The 5,308-nt window shown below is 50.2% G+C and overlaps 1 long non-coding RNA gene across 1 annotated transcript; it reads right to left on the reverse strand.

The window, feature by feature from the left end:
* Window positions 1-266: 266 nt before the first annotated feature.
* LOC119153432 lies at window positions 267-5,043 on the reverse strand. Its single transcript, XR_005106134.1, has 4 exons — window positions 4,933-5,043; window positions 3,468-3,590; window positions 3,015-3,086; window positions 267-330 (listed from the first exon to the last, which is right to left on the reverse strand). It is a non-coding gene; the product is annotated as an uncharacterized LOC119153432 (long non-coding RNA).
* Window positions 5,044-5,308: the final 265 nt, after the last annotated feature.

A 5,308-nucleotide genomic window follows, 5' to 3' on the forward strand; every position in this document is an offset into this window, starting at 1 on the left:
AAATACGGTAGTGCTTGGAAGCAAGCTGCTGGCAAGGACTTGTATTCTCCTGCCTCCACCACACTCCTCTAATACTTGAGTATTTAAACGTTCGCTTGTGTCAAAATAAGAACGCTACCTGCCAGGCAGGCCTAACTCATGAAGTCAAATTATTCAACCCTACGCTACAATGAAACTGAATCTAACATAAGACAAGACCACACGTGCCTGTGCCACAGCCCACTATACTCTCTATGCCGCCAAGAAAGAGATACTATTTTTCTGCCTATCCAAAACCAGGACACACTTTACCTTCTCCAGCTGATCCACTGCCTCCTGGCTCTGCTCTTTCTGTGGAGGAAAAGCGATGCACCAGTACCAAGAGAAAATACTCTCACACATCTGAAACACATTTTCACTTCAACAAAGTAGGATACATGCCCAATTCACGCAAACAGAATTTCCACTGTCCTTTCTGTAGAGGACTAGGAAGTTCATCTTAGCTATTAAAAATAAGAGATCTGGAGCTGCCTTGACTAATGTACTTTACATGCCAGGCATCTTTTTCATCGCTCAGTAGATTGCCACATTTGTTCTCCAACACCGCTGCTGAAACCCCTCCATGTCTACATCTGAGCATCTACCAGCTTCAGTTAAACTCGCATCCTCACATCTGTGCAACTGATGGCAGTAATCCTGGTGTATTGGGGTGATCGCCAGAAATGCTGGGTTTTTTTAAAAAACACCACCAATAAAAAAAAAAACAACAACCAAACCCCCCAAACAAAAACGTAGTCTTTCCCTTGAACTGAGACCTCAGACCTTTATTCCACTGAAGAGCTGGCCTTAAGTCACGCGGAGCCGCACTTGTGTTGGCAGACTTCTGCAGGAGGTGGTATGGGAGAGCTGAAGCCAGATACAAAGAAAAGGGGTAATTCTGTCCTAGCCAATTTCCATCTTAGCGGTGAAGTATTTGGAGATTTGTTGTCCGTAGGTAATGCACCTTTAGATGGCACATGCAGACAGGAGAAAAAGGAAGGAGCAGAAGAGGAGGAGGGGAGGAAAAAAGCAGTACTTAAAAAGGACAGCAAAATAAATCCTATCAAACTGTGATAATCAGATTCTCCAAACAAAACAAAAATCTACCGTTTCAACAAAAGCAGCTGAGACATCAACACATTTTATCCATTCTGCCAAGGCTTCATTTTGACCTAACAGTGACTCAGAAATAAGAATGGCAGTTGCACGGAAGCCAGATTATCCCCAGTCCCCGAACTGGAAACACCTCCGATACCTGCCTCCCAGTGTTGATCACAACTACCCGATCATAGCACTAGACAGCAATGAACGAGAGCTGTGCATTCAATTAGGTCTCGCTAACACTGCCGAAAGCAGAGTCCCAGTAAGTTATCAACAGTAGCAAATAAGAAAGGGGGCGGGGGGGGGGGGGGGGGGCGGGGACGGGACACGACGGGGACACTGAGAACAACCTCCTTCCATTTCCTTAATATTTGTGGAAGAAACAGCACTTTCTCCATTCACATATGATGTAGACTACAAGCAAAGCAGTCAAGTCAGCCAGTTTTATTCCCCAAGGCAACAAGTCACTACTAAGTAAGAACTGACTGTCATAATAATACTCCTTATAGCACCTTCCACTCCAAAGTACCACACAGAGAAAACATCCTTTTCTGGGTAAGGAGAGATGCAGACTCCCTCTGCGACAAGCTAATGTCAATGATGCAGGTTGATTTCCCATTCTTTTCCACTACATCAAGAATACATCTTTCCATGAATACATGCTGTTCGTTCATCCCACTCAGCTTTTCTTCCCACTGCTGAAAGTTTACGTTCTAAACCAGGATTTTTTGCTTCTCAATGCTTAAATATCATATTGTTCAGTAGGATGACTGCAGACACCGCTGAGATCCAGGAGTGTTTTCTTGAGCTGACTGCTTAAAGCTCCACATCAAATATCAAGAGAATTAACAGGACAAAAGGAATACAAAGGCAAATCAGAGTGAACTCCATTCCATCTTGCAGGTTTCACTGCATCTAACTGGTACCCCTGGTGATTACTATAGTTACGTTTATTGATAAGAGACGCACGGATATGTAGTAAACAGGAGTTACTTTATGACAACTGAACTGAAACAATGGTAGGAAAATAAGCTACCAAAATGATGCAAGTGGAATGAAAATCAGAGCTTTGCCACAGCAACAGCGGAAGACAATTCTGGGCTACCAAATTTGACTTCCCTGAGCTTCTATCACAATTTGATCAAGCCTTCCATTTAAATAAACTGCCTGAAAAGAATTGTTTTAAAAAGGCTGGGGGTTTATGTTTGTGCCTGAACACGTTTCTATTGCTTATTGGCATAGTTCCTGCCGTTTCCTCTTCAGAAGCCTGGCAACATGAAGATGCTAAAGCCTGTAAACGTTTGACTCAAAGGATCCGACTTCCTGCCTAAACCTATTTAAAGCCAGTACTGGAACTTGCCAGACTGTACATCCCCTGCGCAAGTTTCATCGCCTGTTGTAAAATGGGTTGGCAGGAATAACTAGACAGCTTCCTCAGGGCAGCTGCTTGCCTGGAGATCAGCAGAGTCATGCCCTTCAGAAGCAAGGCCCTAGGGAATACAGCAATGACACGCACAGCGGGAGAAATACAGACTAAGAAAACACTGCCTCTCCCTACTGCACTTGCCCTCAGCAGTTCAGTTAGTTTATCGCCTCACCCCACACTCCTCCTTTTCCTCAAAGCTCAGCTGTCTCGCGGAAGAGGTTTTGACAAGGTTCACTTTTTCACACGTTCAGTTCGACACAAACCAGAAGGGCGCAAGCACTTTACGAGCAATGGCAACGCATGGTATCAACTAGCTCCATGATAATAAAAACAGCAACAAAACTCAAGCAACTGACAGGGGCTATGTCAGGACAAGGCTCCACCCAAGAAATCGAGGCCAGTGCAAACAGAACCTGAAGCATGCAGTAGGGAGAGCGAGTCACTGCGAGGGACACGAGCACTGCCTCACCTTCCTCCTGTCCAATGAGGGTATGGCTACCCCATTGGAGCGCTTCAGGTCCGACACCGGCACCTTCAGAATCTGAAGGAGGTGAAAGAAAAGGGGAAACGGCTCAGAAAAGGACAGAGAGAAAGTGTCAATCGAAGGTAGCCAAAGAAACCGGCATCCTCCAGCTGGCCAGGAGCACGCAACTCAAAGCAGCAGCTCTGGGCACACCCAGGGCTGCGTGACAGCACCGCATGATCAGACGCGGCTTTGGCACGTACCCTGAACTCTAGTGTGCACCTTCCAGCAGCGGTAGCTGCTAACTATTGTGGCACGCTTCGCGTGCTGGCGATACAGGCAGCTGCGCCAGTCATCTATTACACCCGCATAACCATTTCCCGGCTCTAGTCACGTTGTTCAGAAAACCAAAGAACAAGGAGGTAGCAAATGAGCGGGGACAAAGACCGAGGCACTCACGTTCTCTGGAGGCTGCTGGTCATCGCCCAGGGGAGTCTCAGGTCGACCGTCTCCTTTAGTTTTGTGGTTTTCCTTACTTTCTGCAGCTGCTCCAGGGCTCTTCTTCTGCTGATACTCCTTCACCTGTGAAAAATAATAATAATCTGAAATCCAAACAGAACATGCCTTCTGTGAGAATGATGTCAACCCCCCAGCCCCAACTCCACTGGGTAAAAAGACCAAGTGTAAGGACAAGAGAAACGCTCTTCAATGAGTTTGTCGCCCCGGGGGGAAGAAAAATAGAAATCAAAACACGTCCCAAAAAAAGGCTAAAGTAAGATCTAATGTGATGAGTTTACGACAAGAGGCTCAGAGCTGCAAACGTTCAACTTTTGTACACAGCTAAGAGTTGCTGGGAAACGACTTGATACTCCATCCGGCAACTAAAAGATGAAAAGAAGTTTCTTGGGGTGGGGTTTTTTAGGGTTCTAACTAAGAGCATTGAGGAAAAATGAGTAAAGGGCAATGAAATCTGACTGTTAAGTGAAACATCAACACCTGACAGTAAGACCTCCCACTCTGTGAAAGCCTTTGAGAAGGAAAATTACAGTCCTTACAGACAAATGCCATGTTAATACAAGCAGCGCAGTCACTGTGAACTAAGGGGAGAAGCAACCTACAACTCATTTTTCAATCACACCCACTTCACCCCAGAAAAGCTAGTCGGATAAGCCGTTCGCTTGAGTTCGGCTAGGTCTTCCGAGCTGAATCGTTTGTGCTCCAGCAGGGTGAAGCCCCCAGGCAAGCGAGCCCCAGGCAGTTCGGTCAACTGCCTGTTTCCCCAGCCCGCAGCCCGCCCTCCGGCCCCCCGCCGTGCCGTGCCGCGCCGCGCCTCGGCCTCCAGGTGGGGAAAGAAGGACCCATTATTGGCAGAATTCCAAAATGGAAGCCCGAACCGCTCCAGGACACTTTCCCCTCCCCAGGACTTTCACATACGCCGCCGACGCCGCGGCCGGGGAAATAAGTAACATGAGACCAAAAAACCCCAAAAAAGGGTGTGGGGGAGGTCAGGGGGAGGGAAAACCGCCAAACCGAACCCGGCGGACCCACGGCACCGCCGGCCCGGCGCGGCCCGCCCCGGCCCCCGCCGCCCCTCACTTTCTCCTTGCCCGCCGCCAGCCTGCTCTGCCTGCTGCCGTACGCCACGGCCGCCCTGCGCCTGCGCCGCCTTGGCTTCACCCACCACCGGCGGCAGCAGCCAGGGACCGCCCAGCCTGCGCTGCCTCCCTGGAGGCCCAGCCCATCGCCGTGCCCCACCGGGCCCGGCAGCTCCGCTTTTCCCTCAATCACTGGGGAAGCCGGTGCCACCTTGCAGTGCCTGCTCCCCATGTTGGAGCCCGCACCGCCCGCTGCTCGGGTGACAGCCGGCACTGCCCGCTGCTCGGGTGACACCTGACTGGCCCGTCGTGCCCCACCCAAACCTCACCTGCAGCTTCACAGGAGACAGTTTGTTCCCCAGCGCTGACGGCACAATGGGCCCTGTCGCTGGGAAACTCCACTTCCCAGCGTGCCCCGCGGCGCGCCCGCGCCTGCTGCTCCCGGCTGGCCCCGCGTGCACCCGGCCGGCCCGGCGGGAGGCGGCAGCCCTGGCCGAGCGGGTCCCGCCGAGCACGGGTCGCAGCACGCCTGCCCCGCCCCGCCGCGGCTGGGTCCCGGGCGGTAGGAGCCGGGTCCCCGTGTTACAGATTTGCTAATGGTTAGAATTTATTAACCTTATTTGATTTTATAAAATCATTTTCATAGAACTATAGACGAATAAGAAATATATTTTAGTGGAACTAGCAGTTGCACAACACAAGCTG

The sequence above is a fragment of the Falco rusticolus genome, chromosome 9, assembly GCF_015220075.1.
Source record: "Falco rusticolus isolate bFalRus1 chromosome 9, bFalRus1.pri, whole genome shotgun sequence".
NCBI lineage: Eukaryota > Metazoa > Chordata > Aves > Falconiformes > Falconidae > Falco > Falco rusticolus.